This window comes from Somniosus microcephalus, unplaced genomic scaffold (assembly GCF_052327205.1).
Source record: "Somniosus microcephalus isolate GS21.2 unplaced genomic scaffold, FLI_Smic_1.0 unresolved_chr1, whole genome shotgun sequence".
In the NCBI taxonomy this organism is placed as follows: domain Eukaryota; kingdom Metazoa; phylum Chordata; class Chondrichthyes; order Squaliformes; family Somniosidae; genus Somniosus; species Somniosus microcephalus.
The window spans coordinates 6,236,009-6,257,445 of NW_028225179.1; the positions used below are offsets into that span (position 1 = coordinate 6,236,009).

Below are 21,437 nucleotides of genomic sequence, written 5' to 3' on the forward strand. Positions count from 1 at the left end.
TGGGACTGTACATGGGGATTCTAACCCTGGGACTGTACATGGGGATTCTAACCCTGGGACTGTACATGGGGATTCTAACACTGGGACTGTAAATGTGGATTCTAACACTGGGACTGTACATGGGGATTCTAACACTGGGACTGTACATGGGGATTCTAACCCTGGGACTGTACATGGGGATTCTAAACCTGGGACTGTACATGGGGATTCTAACCCTGGGAATGTACATGGGGATTCTAACCCTGGAACTGTACATGGGGATCCTAAACCTGGGACTGTACATGGGGATTCTAACCCTGGGAATGTACATGGGTATTCTAACCCTGGGACTGTACATGGGGATCCTAACCCTGGGACTGTACATGGGGATCCTAACCCTGGGATTGTACATGGGGTTTCTAAACCTGGGACTGAACATGGCGATTCTAACCCCGGGACTGTACATGGGGATATTAACCCTGGGACTGTACATGGGGATTCTAACCCTGGGACTGTACAGGTGGATTCTAACACTCGGACTGTACATGGGGATTCTAACCCTGGGACTGCACATGGGGATTCTAACCCTGGGACTGTACATGGGGATTCTAACCCTGGGAATGTACATGGGGTTTCTAACCCAGGGAATGTACATGGGGATTCTAACCCTGGGACTGTACATGGGGATTCTAACCCTGGGACTGTACATGGGGATCCTAACCCTGGGACTGTACATGGGGATTCTAACAATGGGATTGTACATGGGGATTCTAACCCTGGGACTGTACATGGGGATTCTAACCCAGGGACTGTACATGGGGATTCTAACCCTGGGTCTGTAAATGGGGATTCTAACCCTGGGACTGTACATGGGGATTCTAACCCTGGGACTGTACATGGGGATCCTAACCCTGGGACTGCACATGGGGATTCTAACCCTGGGATTGTACATGGGGATTCTAACCCTGGGTCTGTACATGGGGATTCTAACCCTGGGACTGTACATGGGGATTCTAACCCTGGGTCTGTACATGGGGATTCTAAACCTGGGACTGTACATGGGGATTCTAACCCTGGGACTGTACATGGGGATTCTAACCCTGGGACTGTACATGGGGATTATAACCCTGGGACTGTACATGGGGTTTCTAACCCTGGGACTGTACATGGGGATTTTAACCCTGGGACTGTACATGGTGATTCAAACCCTGGGACTGTACATGAGGATTATAACCCTGGGACTGTACATGGGGATTCTAACCCTGGGACTGTACATGGTGATTCTAACCCTGGGACTGTACGTGGGGATTCGAAACCTGGGATTGTACATGGGGATTCTAACCCTGGAACCGTACATGGGGATTCTAACCCTGGGACTGTATATGGGGATTCTAACCCTGGGACTGTACATGGGGATTCTAACCCTGGGACTGTACATGGGGATTCTAACCCTGGGACTGTACATGGGGATTCTAACACTGGGACTGTACATGGGGATTCTAACACTGGGACTGTACATGGGGATTCTAACCCTGGGACTGTACATGGGGATTCTAAACCTGGGACTGTACATGGGGATTCTAACCCTGGGAATGTACATGGGGATTCTAACCCTGGAACTGTACATGGGGATTCCAACCCTGGCACTGTACATGGGGATTCTAACCCCGGGACTGTACATGGGGATTTTAACCCTGGGACTGTACATGGGGATTATAACCCTGGGACTGTACATGGGGATTATAACCCTGGGACTGTACATGGGGATTCTAACCCTGGGACTGTACATGGTGATTCTAACCCTGGGACTGTACATGGGGATTCGAAACCTGGGACTGTACATGGGGATTCTAACCCTGGGACTGTACATGGGGATTCTAACCCTGGGACTGTACATGGTGATTCTAACCCTGGGACTGTACATGGGGATTCCAACCCATGATCTGGATCAGGGAATTGGATGCAATATTTCCAAATTCGCTGACGACACTAAACTAGGAGGAGGGGTGGGCTCTGATGAGGATGTCAGGAGGCTACAGTGCGATTTGGACAGGTTGGGGGAATGGGCGGATACGTGGCAGATGCACTATAATGTGGATAAATGCGAGGTTATCCACTTTGGGGGTAAAAACAGGAGGGTAGATTATTATCTAAATGGCAATAGATTGGGAGATGGGGAAGTGCAGAGGGACCTGGGTGTTCTTGTCCACCAGTCACTGAAGGAGAGCATGCAGGTGCAACAGGCGATTAAGAAGGCAAATGGTATGTTGGCCTTCATATCAAGGGGGTTCGAGTATAGGAATAGGGATACCTTACTACAGCTGTACAAGGTGCTGGTGAGACCGCATCTGGAGTATTGTGTACAGTTTTGGTCGCCCCATCTGCGGAAGGATGTTCTTGCCATGGAAAGAGTGCAACGGCGATTCACCAGGCTGATACCTGGAATGGCGGGAATGACCTACGAAGAGAGATTAAATAGTTTGGGCTTGTACTCACTGGAGTTTAGAAGATTGAGAGGGGATCTCATCGAAACATATAAAATTATGGCAGGCCTGGACAGGCTGAATTCAGAGAGAATGTTTCCAATGGCCGGGGAGCACAGAACCAGGGGCCACAGTCTAAAAATAGCGGGCAAATCATTTAAAACAGAGATGAGGAAGAATTTCTTCACTCAAAGAGTGGTGAGCCTGTGGAATTCCCTGCCACAGAGGGCTGTGAAGGCTAATTCAATAAATATTTTCAAGAGAGAATTGGATATATTTCTGAAGGCTAAGGGGATTAAGGGTTACGGAGAAAAGGCGGGGACGGGGTACTGAACTGGTAAGATCAGCTATGATCTCAGACGAAGATCAGCCATGATCTCATTGAATGGCGGAGCAGGCTCGAAGGGCCGAATGGCCTACTCCTGTTCCTATCTCTATGTTTCTATGTTTCTAACTGCGGGACTGTACATGGGGATTCTAACACTGGGACTGTACATGGGGATTCTAACCCTGTGACTGTACATGGGGTTTCTAACCCTGGGACTGTACATGGGGATTCTAACTCTGGGATTGTACATGGGGTTTCTAAACCTGGGACTGAACATGGCGATTCTAACCCCGGGACTGTACATGGGGATTCTAACCCTGGGACTGCACATGGGGATTCTAACCCTGGGACTGTACAGGTGGATTCTAACACTCGGACTGTACATGGGGATTCTAACCCTGGGATTGCACATGGGGATTCTTACCCTGGGACTGTACATGGGGATTCTAACCCTGGGACTGTACATGGGGTTTCTAACCCAGGGACTGTACATGGGGATTCTAACCCTGGGGCGGTACATGGGGATTCTAACCCTGGGACTGTACATGGGGATTCTAACCCTGTGACTGTACATGGGGATTCTAAACCTAGGACTTTACATGGGGATTCTAACACTGGGGCTGTACATGGGGATTCTAACCCTGGGACTGTACATGGGGATCCTAACCCTGGGACTGTACATGGGGATTCTAACACTGGGATTGTACATGGGGATTCTAACCCTGGGACTGTACATGGGGATTCTAACCCTGGGACTGTACATGGGGATTCTAACCCTTGGTCTGTAAATGGGGATTCTAACCCTGGGACTGTACATGGGGATTCTAACCCTGGGATTGTACATGGGGTTTCTAAACCTGGGACTGAACATGGCGATTCTAACCCCGGGGCTGTACATGGGGATATTAACCCTGGGACTGTACATGGGGATTCTAACCCTGGGACTGTACAGGTGGATTCTAACACTCGGACTGTACATGCGGATTCTAACCCTGGGACTGCACATGGGGATTCTAACCCTGGGACTGTACATGGGGATTCTAACCCTGGGAATGTACATGGGGTTTCTAACCAAGGGAATGTACATGGGGATTCTAACCCTGGGGCGGTACATGGGGATTCTAACCCTGGGACTGTACATGGGGATTCTAACCCTGGGACTGTACATGGGGATTCTAAACCTAGGACTTTACATGGGGATCCTAACACTGGGGCTGTACATGGGGATTCTAACCCTGGGATTGTACATGGGGATCCTAACCCTGGGACTGCACATGGGGATTCTAACAATGGGATTGTACATGGGGATTCTAACCCTGGGACTGTACATGGGGTTTCTAACCCTGGGTCTGTAAATGGGGATTCTAACCCTGGGACTGCACATGGGGATTCTAACCCTGGGACTGTACATGGGGATCCTAACCCTGGGACTGTACATGGGGATTCTAACCCTGGGATTGTACATGGGGATTCTAACCCTGGGTCTGTACATGGGGATTCTAACCCTGGGTCTGTACATGGGGATTCTAAACCTGGGACTGTACATGGGGATTCTAACCCTGGGACTGTACATGGGGATTCTAACCCCGGGACTGTACATGGGAATTCTAACCCTGTGACTGTACATGGAAATTCTAAACCTGGGACTGTGCATGGGAATTCTAACCCTGGGACTGTACATGGGGATTCTAACCCTGGGACTGTACATGGGGATTCTAACCCTGGGACTGTACATGGGGATTCTAACCCTGGGACTGTACATGGGAATTCTAACCCTGGGACTGTACATGGGGATTCTAACCCTGGGACTGTACATGGGGATTCTAACCCTGTGAATGTACATGGGGATTCTAACACTGGGACTGTACATGGGGATGCCAATCCTGGGACTGTACATGGGGATTCTATCCCTGGGACTGTAAATGGGGATTCTAACCCTGTGAATGTACATGGTGATTCCAACCATGGGGCTGTACATGGGGATTCTAACCCTGGGACTGTACATGGGGTCTCTAACCCTGGGACTGTACATGGGGATTCTAAACCCGGGACTGCACATGGGGATTCTAACCCTGGGACTGTACTTGAGGATTCTAACCCTGGGACTGTACATGGGGATTCTAACCCTGTGACTGTACATGGGGATTATAACCCTGGGACTGTACATCGGGATTCTAACCCTGGGACTGTACATGGGGATTCTAACCGTGGGACTGTACATGGGGATTCCAACCCTGGGACAGTACATGGGGATTCCAAACCTAGGACTGTACATGTGGTCTCTAACCCTGGGACTGTACATGGGGATTCTAACCCTGGGACTGTACATGGTGATTCTAACCCTGGGACTGTACATGGGGATTCTAACCCTGGGACTGTACATGGGGATTCTAACCCTGGGACTGTACTTGGGAATTCTAACCCTGGGAATGTACATGGGGATTCTAACCCTGGGACTGTATATGGGGATTCTAAAACTGTGAATGTACATGGGGATTCTAACCCTGGGACTGTATATGGGGATTCCAACCCTGGGAATGTACATGGGGATTCTATCCCTGGTACTGTACATGGGGATTCTAACCCTGTGAATGTACATGGGTATTCTAACCCTGGGACTGTACATGGGGATTCTAACCCTCGGACTGTACATGGGGAATCTAACCCTGGGACTGTACATGGGGATTCTAAACCTGGGACTGTACATGGGGATTCTAAACCTGGGACTGTAAATGGGGATTGCAACCCTGGGACTGTATATGGGGATTCTAACATTGGGGCTGTACATGGGGATTCTAACACTGGGACTGTACATGGGGATTCTAACCCTGGGACTGTACATGGGGATTCTAACCCTGGGACTGTACATGGGGATTCTAACCCTTGGACTGTACATGGGGATTCTAATCCTAGGACTGTACATGGGGATTCTAACCCTAGGACTGTACATGGGGATTCTAAACCTGAGACTGTACATGGGGATTCTAATCTTGAGACTGTACATGGGGATTCTAACCCTGGGACTGTACATGGGGATTCTAACCCTGGGACTGTACAGGGGGATTCTAACCCTGGGGCTGTACATGGGGATTCTAACCCTGGGACTGTACATGGGGATTCTAACCCTGGGACTGTACATGGGGATTCTAACCCTGGGACTGTACATGGGGATTCTAACCCTGGGACTATATATGGGGCTTCTAACTCTGGGACTGTACATGGGGATTCTAACCCTGGGACTGTACATGGGGATTCTAACACTGGGACTGTACATGGGGATTCTAACCCTGGGGCTGTCCATGGGGATTCTAACCCTGGGACTATACATGGGGATTCCAACCCTGGGACTGTGCATGGGGATTCTAACCCTGCGACTGTGCTTGGGGATTCCAACACTGGGACTGTGCATGGGGATTCTAACCCTGGGACTGTACATGGGGATTCTAACCCTGGGATTGTACATGTGGATTCTAACCCAGGGACTGTATATGGGGATTCTAACCCTGGGGGTGTACATGGGGATTCTAACACTGGGACTGTACATGGGGATTCTAACCCTGGGACTGTACATGCGGATTCTAACCCTGAGACTGTACATGGGGATTCTAACCCTGGGACTGTACATGGGGATTCTAACCCTGGAACTGTACATGGGGCTTCTAACCCTGGGACTGTACATGGTGATTCAACCCTAGGACTGTAGATGGTGATTCTAACCCTGGGACTGTACATGGGGATTCTAACCCTGGGATTGTACATGGTGATCCTAACCCTGGGACCGTACATGGGGATTCTAACCCTGGGACTGAGCATGGGGATTCTGACCCTGGGACTGTACATGGGGATTCTAACCCTGGGACTGTACATGGGGATTCTAACCCTGGGACTGTACATGGTGATTCAACCCTAGGACTGTAGATGGTGATTCTAACCCTGGGACCGTACATGGGGATTCTAACCCTGGGATTGTACATGGTGATTCTAACCCTGGGATTGTACATGGTGATTCTAACCCTGGGGCTGTACATGGGGATTCTAACCCTGGGACTGTACATGGTGATTCAACCCTAGGACTGTAGATGGTGATTCTAACCCTGGGACCGTACATGGGGATTCTAACCCTGGGATTGTACATGGTGATTCTAACCCTGGGATTGTACATGGTGATTCTAACCCTGGGGCTGTACATGGGGATTCTGACCCTGGGACTGTACATGGGAATTCTAACCCTGGGACTGTACATGGGGATTCTAACCCTGGGACTTTTTTAAAATATATTTTTGGGATCTGAGCATCGCTGGCAAGGCCAGCATTTATTGCCCATCCCTAGTTGCCCTTGAGAAGGTGGTGGTGAGCCGCCTTCTTGAACCGCTGCAATCCGTGTGGTGATGGTGCTCCCATAGTGCTGTTAGGGAGGGAGTTCTAGGATTTTGACCCAGCGACGATAAAGAATGGGCGATATATTTCCTTGGAGGTTAACTTGGAGGTGGTGGTGTTCCCATGCAGCTGCTGCCCTTGTCCTTCTATGTGAAAGAGTTCGTGAGTTTGGGAGGTGCTGCTGAAGATGCCTTGGCGAGTTGCTGCAGTGCATCTTGTAGATGGTACACACTGCAGCCACGGTACGCCGGTGGTGGAGTGAATGTTTAAGGTGGTGGATGGGGTGCCAATCAAGTGGGCTGCTTTTTCCTGAATGGTGTCGAGCCTCTTGAGTGTTGTTGCAGCTGCACTCCTCCAGGCTAGTGGACAGTATTCCATCACACTCCTTACTTGTGCCTTGTAAATGGTGTAAAGGTTTTGGAGAATCAGGATTTAATTTTAATTTGGAGTTGATTGTTTGTGCCCCTTTAAAAAGGGGGCCCTCTCAGTAATGTGACATCGATTGATGACAATATCATTCTAATTGGCATTTTAAAAGAGTTGAACATCCTTTCATGCCTCCCAGGCTTGGCAATTATCAAAGTCTGAGTTCATGGATACAGCTTGTTAGATTATGAGTCTTGCTATATAACTGTAAAATTGTAAGAATATTACAATATGTATTCCTTTGTAGCATCTCCCATATGAATCAGACTGGAGGAGATTGGTGTCAGTGACTGTTGGCGGGGGGTTTATATCAGACTGGAGGAGATTGGTGTCAGTGATTGTGGGGTTGGTTTATATCAGACAGGAGGAGATTGGTGTCAGTGACTGTGGGGTTGGTTTACATTGGACAGGAGGAGATTGGTGTCAGTGACTGTGGGGCTGGTTTATATCAGACAGGAGGAGATTGGTGTCAGTGACTGTGGGGTTGGTTTATATCAGACAGGAGGAGATTGGTGTCAGTGACTATGGGGTTGGTTTATATCAGACAGGAGGAGATTGGTGTCAGTGACTGTGGGGTTGGTTTACATTGGACAGGAGGAGATTGGTGTCAGTGACTGTGGGGCTGGTTTATATCAGACAGGAGGAGATTGGTGTCAGTGACTGTGGGGTTGATTTATATCAGACAGGAGGAGATTGGTGTCTGACTGTGGGGTTGTTTTATGTCAGACTGGAGGAGATTGGTGTCAGTGGCTGTGGGGGGGTTATATCAGACAGGAGGAGATTGGTGTCAGTGACTGTCGGGTTGGTTTATATCAGACAGGGGAGATTGGTGTCAGTGACTGTGGGGGCTGGTTTATATCAGACAGGAGGAGATTGGTGTCAGTGACTGTCGGGTTGGTTTATATCAGACAGGAGGAGATTGGTGTCAGTGACTGTGGGGTTGGTTTATATCGGACAGGTGGAGATTGGTGTCAGTGACTGTGGTTGGTTTATATCAGACAGGAGGAGATTGGTGTCAGTGACTGTCGGGTTGATTTATATCAGACAGGAGGAGATTGGTGTCAGTGACTGGGGTTGGTTTACATCAGACTGGAGGAGATTGGTGTCAGTGACTGTGGGGTTGGTTTATATCAGACAGGAGGAGATTGGTGTCAGTGACTGTGGGGTTGGTTTATATCAGACAGGAGGAGATTGGTGTCAGTGACTGTGGGGGCTGGTTTATATCAGACTGGAGGAGATTGGTGTCAGTGACTGTGGGGTTGATTTATATCAGACAGGAGGAGATTGGTGTCAGTGACTGTGGGGTTGGTTTATATCAGACAGGAGGAGATTGGTGTCAGTGACTGTGGGGGCTGGTTTATATCAGACTGGAGGAGATTGGTGTCAGTGACTGTGGGCTTGGTTTATATCAGACAGGAGGAGATTGGTGTCAGTGACTGTGGGGTTGGTTTATATCAGACTGGAGGAGATTGGTGTCAGTGACTGTGGGGCTGGTTTATATCAGACTGGAGGAGATTGGTGTCAGTGACTGTGGGGTTGGTTTATATCAGACTGGAGGAGGTTGGTGTCAGTGACTGTGGGGAGTTTATATCAGACAGGAGGAGATTGGTGTCAGTGACTGTGGGGTTGGTTTATGTCAGACTGGAGGAGATTGGTGTCAGTGACTGTGGGGGGGGGGTTATATCAGACAGGAGGAAATTGGTGTCAGTGACTGTGAGGTTGGTTTACATCGGACAGGAGGAGATTGGTGTCAGTGACTGTGGGGTTGGTTTATATCAGACAGGAGGAGATTGGTGTCAGTGACTGTGGGGTTGGTTTATATCAGACAGGAGGAGATTGGTGTCAGTGACTGTGGGGTTGGTTTATATCAGACAGGAGGAGATTGGTGTCAGTGACTGTGAGGTTGGTTTACATCGGACAGGAGGAGATTAGTGTCAGTGACTGTGAGGTTGGTTTACATCGGACAGGAGGAGATTGGTGTCAGTGACTGTGGGGTTGGTTTATATCAGACAGGAGGAGATTGGTGTCAGTGACTGTGGGGTTGGTTTATATCAGACTGGAGGAGATTGGTGTCAGTGACTGTGGGGTTGGTTTATATCAGACAGGAGGAGATTGGTGTCAGTGACTGTGGGGTTGGTTTATATCAGACTGGAGGAGATTGGTGTCAGTGACTGTGGGGTTGGTTTATATCAGACAGGAGGAGATTGGTGTCTGACTGTGGGGAGTTTATATCAGACAGGAGGAGATTGGTGTCAGTGACTGTGGGGTTGGTTTATATCAGACAGGAGGAGATTGGTGTCAGTGACTGTGGGGTTGATTTATATCAGACAGGAGGAGATTGGTGTCAGTGACTGTGGGGTTGGTTTACATCAGACTGGAGGAGATTGGTGTCAATGACTGTGGGGTTGGTTTATATCAGACAGGAGGAGATTGGTGTCAGTGACTGTGGGGTTGGTTTACATCGGACAGGAGGAGATTGGTGTCAGTGACTGTGGTTGGTTTACATCAGACTGGAGGAGATTGGTGTCAGTGACTGTGGGGTTGGCTAATATCAGACAGGAGGAGATTGGTGTCAGTGACTGGGGTTGGTTTATATCAGACAGGAGGAGATTGGTGTCAGTGACTGGGGTTGGTTTACATCAGACTGGAGGAGATTGGTGTCAGTGACTGTGGGGTTGGTTTATATCAGACAGGAGGAGATTGGTGTCAGTGACTGTGGGGTTGGTTTATATCAGACTGGAGGAGATTGGTGTCAGTGACTGTGGGGGCTGGTTTATATCAGACAGGAGGAGATTGGTGTCAGTGACTGTGGGGTTGGTTTATATCAGACAGGAGGAGATTGGTGTCAGTGACGGGTTGGTTTACATCAGACTGGAGGAGATTGGTGTCAGTGACTGTGGGGTTGGTTTATATCAGACAGGAGGAGATTGGTGTCAGTGACTGTCATAAACCGCAACTTCTACAAGAAGTACTACTGAACGGCCAGCTGAGGGCGCCGCCCGATGTGTGTAAAAACTCAGGCGTGGGCCCACCTTGGCCAGAGACAGTCTGGAAACAGGAAGCTAGTGACTACTAACTAAACCTCCATGTTTTGTTACAAGTGGATTAAAGCCTTGCATTATGTACAACCAAGTGCGTAGTGAGTCTTTATTACATCAGTGACTATCTAACACATACTGTACCTGCCCTGGGAGTGTTTGATGGGACAGTGTAGAGGGAGCTTTACTCTGTATCTAACCCGTGCTGTACCTGCCCTGGGAGTGTTTGATGGGACAGTGTACAGGGAGCTTTACTCTGTATCAACCCGTGCTGTACCTGCCCTGGGAGTGTTTGATGGGACAGTGTAGAGGGAGCTTTACTCTGTATCTAACCCGTGCTGTACCAGCCCTGGGAGTGTTTGATGGGACAGTGTAGAGGGAGCTTTACTCTGTATCTAACCCTGTGCTGTACCTGCCCTGGGAGTGTTTGATGGGACAGTGTAGAGGGAGCTTTACTCTGTATCTAACCCGTGCTGTACCTGCCCTGGGAGTGTTTGATGGGACAGTGTAGAGGGAGCTTTACTATGCATCTAACCCATGCTGTACCTGCCCTGGGAGTGTTTGATGGGACAGTGTAGAGGGAGCTTTACTCTGTATCTAACCCGTGTTGTACCTGCCCTGGGAGTGTTTGATGGGACACTGTAGAGGGAGCTTTACTCTGTATCTAACCCGTGCTGTACCTGCCCTGGGAGTGTTTGATGGGACTGTGTAGAGGGAGCTTTACTCTGTATCTAACACATACTGTACCTGCCCTGGGAGTGTTTGATGGGACAGTGTAGAGGGAGCTTTACTCTGTATCTAACCCGTGCTTTACCTGCCCTGGGAGTGTTTGATGGGACAGTGTAGAGGGAGCTTTACTCTGTATCTAACCCTGTGCTGTACCTGTCCTGGGAGTGTTTGATGGGACAGTGTAGAGGGAGCTTTACTCTGTATCTAACCCTGTGCTGTACCTGCCCTGGGAGTGTTTGATGGGACAGTGTAGAGGGAGCTTTACTCTGTATCAACCCGTGCTGTACCTGCCCTGGGAGTGTTTGATGGGACAGTGTAGAGGGAGCTTTACTCTGTATCTAACCCTGTGCTGTACCTGCCCTGGGAGTGTTTGATGGGACAGTGTAGAGGGAGCTTTACTCTGTATCAACCCGTGCTGTCCCTGCCCTGGGAGTGTTTGATGGGACAGTGTAGAGGAAGCTTTACTCTGTATCTAACCCGTGCTGTACCTGCCCTGGGAGTGTTTGATGGGACAGTGTAGAGGGAGCTTTACTCTGTATCTAACCCGTGCTGTACCTGCCCTGGGAGTGTTTGATGGGACAGTGTAGAGGGAGCTTTACTCTGTATCTAACACATACTGTACCTGCCCTGGGAGTGTTTGATGGGACAGTGTAGAGGGTGCTTTACTATGTATCTAACCCGTGCTGTACTTGCCCTGAGAGTGTTTGATGGGACACTGCAGAGGGTACTTTGCTCTGTATCTAACCCGTGCTGTAGCTGCCCTGGGAGTGTTTGATGGGACAGTGTAGAGGGAGCTTTACTCTGTATCTAACCTGTGCTGTACATGCCCTGCGAGTGTTTGATGGGACAGTGTAGAGGGAGCTTTACTCTGTATCTAACCTGTGCTGTACCTGCCCTGCGAGTGTTTGATGGGACAGTGTAGAGGGAGCTTTACTCTGTATCTAACCCGTGCTGTACCCGCACTGGGAGTGTTTGATGGGACAGTGTAGAGGGAGCTTTACTCTTTATCTAACCCATGCTGTACCTGCCCTGTGAGTGTTTGATGGGACAGTGTAGAGGGAGCTTTACTCTGTATCTAACCCGTGCTGTATCTACACTGGGAGTGTTTAATGGGACAGTGTAGAAGGAGCTTTACTCTGTATCTAACCCATGCTGTACCTGTCCTGGGAGTGTTTGATGGGACAGTGTAGAGGGAGCTTTACTCTGTATCTAACCCGTGCTGCACCTGCCCTGGGATTGTTTGATGGAACAGTGTAGAGGGAGCTTTACTCTGTATCTAACCCATGCTGTACCCGACTGGAGATAGTTTGATGGGATACGTGGTGTTTGCCTCGATGACCACTTTAACCCAAAGCCGATGTGATATAAACGCATCAGCTTCTTAATAGAGTATTAAAGTTGGTGACACTGGACACCTGAACCTGCTAATTAATAGGACAAGGGGTTCGCTAGAATCTCACCTCCCAAGACTCTCTTCTCTGCTCCTTTCTAAGTTTTACCATTTGATGCATATTTTTTAGATTTTAGCGGGAAGAAAAATGTATCAGCTCACATTTCTCTGCATTAAACTGCATCTGCCATCTCCCTGCCCCATTTATAACTTGTGTATGCACTGAAGTCACTGACAGGCCTTTCACAGTTGGCCAATGTCCCTTTTTTGGCATCATCTAGAGATTTTGATCTTGCCCCATAAACTCAAGCCCAGAACATTTCTCTATATTGAGAAGAGCCATGGTGCCAACACTGACCCTGGGGGACACCACTGTTTACATCCCTCCAGTCTGAAGAACATCCACTAACCACTACTCTCTGTTTTCTGCCCTTTACGCAACTTCCTATCCATGCTGCCCCACTCCCTTTAATACCGTGAGCCTTAATTTGATCAACAAGCCTCCGGCCCTCACCCGTGTTGTTGATGAGGAATAGCCGCTCTGAAGGTCCGTCCTGGTCCTGGTCCTGGCCACCTGATCGAGCTCTGCACCCACGGCACCGGCTCTGCCTCGCTGAGCTTGGCTTCCACACGACTCACCCTCAACCCGCTGCCCAACAGAGCCGTTGCTTCCAGCACCTGGCGCTCCACCTCCCGCAGGTCATCCCCGGACCTGGCCATCAGCACCAGGTGGGAGCCAGCCCGCAGCCTGGGAGCCAGCACCAGGGACAGCCTCTTCCCCAGACCCCTCGAGGCGCCCATGATGATGCACAGGCTCTTGCCGAGGTCCCTCAGTCCTCCATCCATCCTCGATGCTTCCTTTTACATCAGATCCGACTCCTGCTGATCTGTATCTTGTCAGCACCAGCCATCTGCACTTTGATCAGATTGGGCAACTGGTCTGTATTGTTGCAGTCTTGAATTTTTTTTTCATTCATTCTCAAGATGTGGGCGCCACTGGAAAAGCCAGTATTTATTGCCCATCCCTGGAGGTAGAAGGCTCTGTAACCCTGTCAGGAGCACTCCTGCCACAGGACTCAATATCCACCCCCTCCACCACTGCTGCACTATGTCTGCAGTGTGTACGATCTACAAGATGACCACGGTCAGGCCGTGTGGAGTCAAGGGCCAGGTAACAGAATGGATGGACAGATCGCAACAAACTTCCCTTGACTCCAACCCTCTGATTTCTGTTTTGTAGCCATCTTTCCATCCATTCTGCTGCCTGGCTCTTCACTCCACACGGCCTGACCTGGGTCATCTTGTCGATCTTACAGACTGTTTATGGATCGCAAGCTGGTTACAAAACAGAAAACAGAGAGTAGGGGTTGGGAATAGCTACTCAGAATGGGAAAAGGTGGGAAGTGGTGTTCCACAGGGATCGGTGCTGGGATCACTGTTGTTCATAAATGATTTGGACTCGGGAATCAGAAGAACAATTTCAAAATTTGTCGAGGACACCAAATTGGGAGGTAAATACTGAGGAAGACAAAATGCAAGAAGATATTAATAAATTTCAGAATGGGCGTGTAATTGGCAAATGAATTTCACTATAGATCAGTGTGAGGTGGTGTGTTAAAGAATTTCACTATAGATCAGTGTGAGGTGGTGTTAATGAATTTCACTATAGATCAGTGTGAGATGGTGTGTTAATGAATTTCACTATAGATCAGTGTGAGGCGGTGTGTTAATGAATTTCACTATAGATCAGTGTGAGGTGGTGTGTTAATGAATTTCACTGCAGATCAGTATGAGGGGGTGTGTTTTGGTGGGAAGAATAAGGAGGCCACACACTATTTGGACAAGGAGGTGAAATTGGGTTCCTTTGGCCTCCCGCGATATTCAGCGGGAGGTTAGCGGCGGAGGTAGTCGGTAGCTCCCTGCGACACTGCACCTCCGGCAATTACGTCATCACCATGCGCAGCACCCCAGCTGCAACCTTGGGTTGCGACCCCTGACCTATCGCTGGACGATATGTCCGACAGGGTCAGGGGTCGTTTCTGCAGCCGCGGCAACGCCACTTAAAAGGGCAGGTGTCGGGCGGCAACTTTTTATTTTGGCCGACTGCCAGCACCTGCCCCCTTTCTTCTTCGGGGTGCCAGCCGTGATTGCACAGCCCGGCGCTCCTCTTGATCGACACATAAGAACATAAGAAATAGGAGCAGGAGTAGGCCATACGGCCCCTCAGGCCTGCTCCGCAATTCAATAGGATCATGGCTGATCTGAATCTAGACTCACGTCCACTTCCCTGCCCTCTCCCCGTAACCCCTAATTCCCTTATCTGCTAGGAAAATGTTTATCTCCATTTTAAATTTATTTAATGTTGCAGCTTCCACAGCTCTCTGGGGTAGCAAATTCCATAGATTTACTACCCTCTGAGTGAAGAAGTTTCTCCTCATCTCAGTTTTGAAAGGGCAGCCCCTTATTCTAAGATTATGCCCCCTAGTTCTAATCTCACCCATCAGTGGAAACATTCTCACTGCATCCACCCGATCAAGCCCCCTCACAATCTTATATGTTTCGATAAGATCGCCTCTCATTCTTCTGAACTCCAATGAGTAGAGTCCCAACCTACTCAACCTTTCCTCATAAGTCAACACCCTCATCTCTGGAATCAACCGAGTGAACCTTCTCTGAACCGCCTCGAGGGCAAGTATATCTTTTCTTAACTATGGAAACCAAAACTGCACGCAGTATTCCAGGTGTGGCCTCACCAATACCCTGTATAACTGCAGCAAGACTTCCCTGTTTTTATACTCCATCCCCCTTGCAATAAAAGCCAAGATTCTATTGGCCTTCCTGATCACCTGCTGCACCTGCATACTAACTTTTTGTGTTTCATGCACCAGGTCCCCCAGATCCCTTTGTACTGTAGCACTTTGCAGTTTCTCTCCATTTAGATAATAACTTGCTCTTTGATTTTTTCTGCCAAAGTGCATAACCTCACACTTTCCAACATTATATTGCATCTGCCAAATCTCTGCCCACTCACTTAACCTGTCTATGTCCTTTTGCAGGTTTTTATGTCCTCCTCACTCACTGCTTTCCCTCCCATCTTTGTATCGTCGGCAAACTTGGATATGTTGCACTCGGTCCCTTCCTCCAAATCGTTAATACAGATTGTAAAGAGTTGGGGTCCCAGCACTGACCCCTGCAGAACACCACTAGTTACTGATTGCCAGCCCGAGAACGAACCATTTATCCCAACTCTTTGTTTTCTGTTAGATAGCCAATCTTCCACCTATGCCAGTATATTAGCCCAATCCCGTGATTTTTTATCTTGATCAGTAATCTTTTGTGTGGAACCTTGTCAAATGCCTTTTGGAAGTCCAAATACACTATATCCACTGGTTCCCCTTTATCCACCCTGTATGTTACATCCTCAAAGAATTCGAGCAAATTTGTCAAACATGACTTCCCCTTTGTAAAACCATGCTGACTCTGTCCTATTAAATTATGTTTATCCAAATGCTCTGTTACTGTATCCTTAATAATGGACTCCAACGTTTTGCCAACCACAGATGTTAGGCTAACTGGTCTATAGTTTCCAGCTTTTTGTCTACTTCCCTTCTTAAATAAGGGTGTTACATTAGCAGTTTTCCAATCTGCCGGGACCTTTCCTGAGTCCAGGGAGTTCTGGAAAATGATCACCAATGCATCCACAATCCCTACCGCCACTTCTCTCAAGACCCTAGGATGTAGGCCATCAGGTCCGGGGGATTTATCCACCTTAAGTCCCATTATTTTACTGAGTGCCATCTCCTTAGTGATTTTAATCGTGTTTAGCTCCCCCCCCCCCGCCCATTGCCCCCTGTTTGTCCAGTGTTGGGATATTTTTAGTGTCTGTGGTGATTATTTCCTATGTTTAATAAGAAGTATTGTGATTGGTGAATGGAGTGGTTGTTCTCTGTGTTAGTAAGAAGTATTGTAATTGGTTGTTTGTTTCTACCTTGAGATATATGCTGTAAACTCATTGGTAGTGGATGTCAGGTGATTTGTGGTGGCCATCTTAAATTCAGTTCTCTCCAGTCATGGTGAGAGACTGGTGTTGAAAGATGTGCTACTGGATTTTTAAAGTTAATAAAGCCTAGATTAGAAAGGCAAATCTATTCTTTATTTCAATTTATTAACTTTTTATCAGAATGGAGCGATATCTTCAACCGGAACGATTCAATGCTGACCCTAATTCTGCAGGAGTGGATGATAAATGGAAACATTGGTATTGTACATTTACAAACGTTTTGGGTGTGTTGGAACAAGAGTCTCTGAATAAGCTGAATATGCTGATCAACTACATTGCTCCGGATGTGTATAAGTATATTTTGGACTGTAAAACTTACGAATTGGCTATTTCTATATTGGAGAAGATTTTTGTTAAACCAAAGAATGAGGTATTTGCACGTTACCTTCTATCTGCCCGTAGGCAGCAGGTGGGAGAATCTTTGGATACTTATTTACAAACACTTCGGCACCTTAGTGCTAACTGTAATTATAAAGCCGTGACGGCCGAAGAATATAAGGAAGAATCGGTACGGGATGCTTTTATTAATGGACTACTGTCTAGATCAATTCGTCAGCGGTTGTTAGAAAATAAGACTTTGGATCTCAAGAGTGCTTTCGAGCATGCTTCTACATTGGATATGGCTCAGAGAAGTTCGGATTCTTATGCTCTTTCTAATCGGTCTGCGACTGTGGTTTTGGCAGTTCTGGATGAAAAGGAATTAGGTGGACTTAATGGGAGTGGTTAACTAGATTCTGAAACAGTTTCTACTTCGGCGGCTGTTGCCTCTAGGATTCAGAAGTGTTATTTTTGTGGGAACGTCCGGCATCCTCATTTGAAGTGTCCTGCCCGGGAGGCTGTGTGTAGTAAATGCGGCAAGAGAGGCCATTATGCACGTGTTTGTAAATCATTAGGTTCAATTACCTATTCAACCTGTAGAGAGGGCGTTTATTGCATCAATTTCTGCTGCATTTGCTCATGGCCTAAACAAAGCTATAGTTATGGCTCAAGTTAATGGGTTAGAAGTGAAGGCTCTCATAGATACGGGCAGTACCGAGAGTTTTATAAGTCTTCAGTTTGCGAAGGAAAAGTGTTTGAAAATCTTGCCTGTTACTTATCAGGTGTGTATGGCTCAGACGACCCTTACTTCACAAGTAGCTGGTTGTTGCCTTGTGAAATTGATTCTTCTAGGTAATACGTATACTGATATATGCCTATCTGTTTTGCCTAATCTTTGTGCGGATATTTTGATTGGTCATGATGTGCTTAAATTACACGAGTCTCTCAGTCTTTCGTTTGGAGGGACTAAGCCACCCTTATCCATTTGTGGATTAACTTCTTTATCCATTTCTCCATTATCACTTTTTTCCAATTTGATGCCGGATTGTAAGCCAATTGCTACCAAGTCAAGAAGGTATAGCAGTCAGGGTAGAGAATTTATTAATTCTGAAGTCCAACGTCTTTTATTGGAAGGAATCATTGAACCTAGTTGTTCACCTTGGCGGGCTCAGGTAGTTGTCACCACTAACGAGAGGCATAAGAAACGAATGGTGATAGACTACTCTCAAACTATTAATAGGTATACTCAATTAGATGCGTACCCTTTGCCTAAGATTGATGAGCTTATCAACAAAGTATCTCAGTATAAGTTTTTTAGCACTATTGATTTAAAGAGTGCTTATCATCAGATTCCTATTGTTAAGAGGGATCAACCATATACAGCCTTTGAGGCTGGTGGAAAGCTGTATCAGTTTTGCCGAATACCATTTGGTTTTACTAATGGTGTTGCTTGTTTTCAACGGGCAATGGATGCTTTTATAAGTGATAACTCTCTCTCTGACACCTTTTCATATTTAGATGATATCACGGTGTGTGGTAAATCAAGGGTAGAGCATGATTCTAATTTAGAAAGATTCCTTCAAGCTGCGGAAAAAGTTGGTTTAACTTTTAATAAAGAGAAGTGTATCTTTTCGACTACTGAGGTAAATCTACTGGGGTATATTATCTCGGGAAATAAGATTAAACCAGATCCAGAACGTCTGCGACCATTGGTTGATTTACCTTATCCTACTAATTCTAAGGCTTTGCAACGAGTTGTTGGACTGTTTTCTTACTATTCTAATTGGATTGCAAACTTTTCGCAGAAGATCCGGCCCCTTATACGGGTTACGACATATCCTCTATCATGGGAGGCCAGGACATGTTTTGATAAATTTAAAAAGGATATCCTAGGAGCAGTTGTGCATTCTATTGATGAGCAGGTTCCCTTTGTGATTGAGACGGATGCTTCTGATTTTGCAATTGGGGCTACTCTGAACCAAAATGGAAGACCTGTGGCCTTTTTCTCACGTACTTTGAACAATAGTGAAAAAAGACATTCTTCAATAGAAAAAGAGGCATATGCAATAGTAGAAGCACTGCGTAAATGGAGACATTATTTATCGGGGCGACATTTCACGTTGGTAACTGATCAAAAATCTGTGTCCTTTATGTTTGATGTTAAACATTTTGGAAAGATCAAAAATGATAAAATAATGAGGTGGAGGATTGAGTTGGCATGTTACCATTTTGATAGTTTATCGTCCAGGGAAGGATAATGTTGCTGCTGATGCACTGTCGAAGGCTTACTGTTCTGTGATTCACGGAGATACGCTTATTAATCTTCATAATGCCTTATGTCATCCTGGGGTTACGAGGATGATACACTTCGTACGCAGTAAGAATTTGCCCTTTTCAGTTGAAGACGTCAAACGGATGACTTCATCATGTTCTATCTGAGCTCAGTGTAAACCGAATTTCTTTAAGCCTCAACGAGCTCATCTTATAAAGGCTACTTCTCCTTTTGAACGTCTGAGCGTTGATTTTAAGGGGCCTCTTCCTTCAACAACTCAAAATCGATACATATTTACTGTTGTGGATGAGTTTTCAAGGTTTCATTTTGCTTTTCCTTGCGCAGATGTATCAGCTGCTACAGTTATCAAATGTCTGACTCAACTTTTTGTCATCTTTGGGATGCCTGTGTATATCCATTCGGATCAGGGAAGTTCTTTTATGTCTTCCCAGTTGAAGGAATACCTTCAGAGTCGGGGAATTTCTACTAGTAGAACTACCCCGTATAACCCCCAGGGTAATGGACAGTGCGAACGATACAATGGGGTGATCTGGAAGGCAGTTATGTTGGCTTTGACATCCCAGAACCTTAAGAATACACAGTGGGAAATGGTACTGCCTGATGCCCTGCATTCCATTAGATCATTGCTTTCAACGGCTACTAATGTGACCACCCATGAAAGGTTCTTTAATTACCCGCGGAGATCTACTACGGGATATTCGGTACCTTCATGGCTTACTATGCAGGGACCTGTGCTGCTTCGACGCCATGTTAGATTGTCAAAGTATGATCCTTTAGTGGAGGAGGTGGAGCTGTTGGAGGCAAATTCCCAATATGCTCATATTCGATTCCAAGATGGGAAAGAAAGTACTGTTTCAATTAAAGACTTGGCTCCTTGTGGTGGCCAGCCCTCTTCCAAGGATACTAATAATAGTCATGATTCAGATAATGCGGATGTTGTTATAGATACTACGAATGTTTCCAATCCTATTGTAGATAATTATACTTCTATTAGTCAGCCTTTGATGGATGTTCATGACCGTCCTAGTTTACTTCCTGATGGGATTTCCAATCCGGAAACCGTTGATAATCGGGATATGGATAGCCTTCCTGCAGAAGATACTTCGGTGTCTCCGGGTGTGGAAGAAGGAATTTCACCAAGGTTAAGAAGGTCGACACGAACAAGATATCCGGTCGACCGATTGAAAATGGACTTTTAAATTGATAATAATGTTTTAAAATTGTTGAAATATTATATTTGTATTTTAGTTGTAAATAAATTAATTATAAATTGTAAAGGTTATTTAGGTTGGAGCATGTTTTAAAAGGAGGGGTGAATGTGGTGATTATTTACTATGTTTAATAAGAAGTATTGTGATTGGTGAATGGGGTGGTTGTTCTCTGTGTTAGTAAGAAGTATTGTAATTGGTTGTTTGTTTCTACCTTGAGATATATGCTGTAAACTCATTGGTAGTGGATGTCAGGTGATTTGTGGTGGCCATCTTAAATTCAGTTCTCTCCAGTCATGGTGGGAGACTGGTGTTGAAAGATGTGCTGCTGGATTTTTAAAGTTAATAAAGCCTAGATTAGAAAGGCAAATCTATTCTTTATTTCAGTGTCCTCTACTGTAAAGACTGATACAAAATATTTGTTCAGCGTCTTTGCCATCTCCATGTTCCCCACCATTAGTTTCCCAGTCCCATCCTCTAAGGGACCAACGTTCACTTTAGCCACCCTTTTTCTTTTTATATAACTGTAGAAACTCTTGCTATCTGTTTTTATATTTTTTGCTAGTTTACTTTCATAATCTATCTTCCCTTTCTTAATTAATCTTTTAGTTATTCTTTGCTGGCTTTTAAATGCTTCCCAATCTTCTATCCTCCCACTAGATTTGGCTACTTTATATGCCCATGTTTTCAGTCGAATACTATCCTTTATTACTTTACAAAGCCACGGATGGCTGTCTTTTCTGTTACTCCCCTTTTTCCTCAGTGGAATATATTTATCTTGAAAGATGTGAAATATCTCCTTGAATGT

General features: G+C 46.7%; 1 protein-coding gene across 1 annotated transcript in view; it reads left to right on the forward strand.

The window, feature by feature from the left end:
• The window catches only part of LOC147093353 (uncharacterized), a 56,627-nt gene extending 35,628 nt beyond the window's left edge, over nt 1–20,999 (forward strand). The window contains exon 4 of the mRNA XM_085974286.1: nt 20,449–20,999. The gene's annotated coding sequence lies outside the window, so the exon portion shown is untranslated. The remainder of the gene's footprint in view (nt 1–20,448) is intronic.
• Nucleotides 21,000–21,437: the final 438 nt, after the last annotated feature.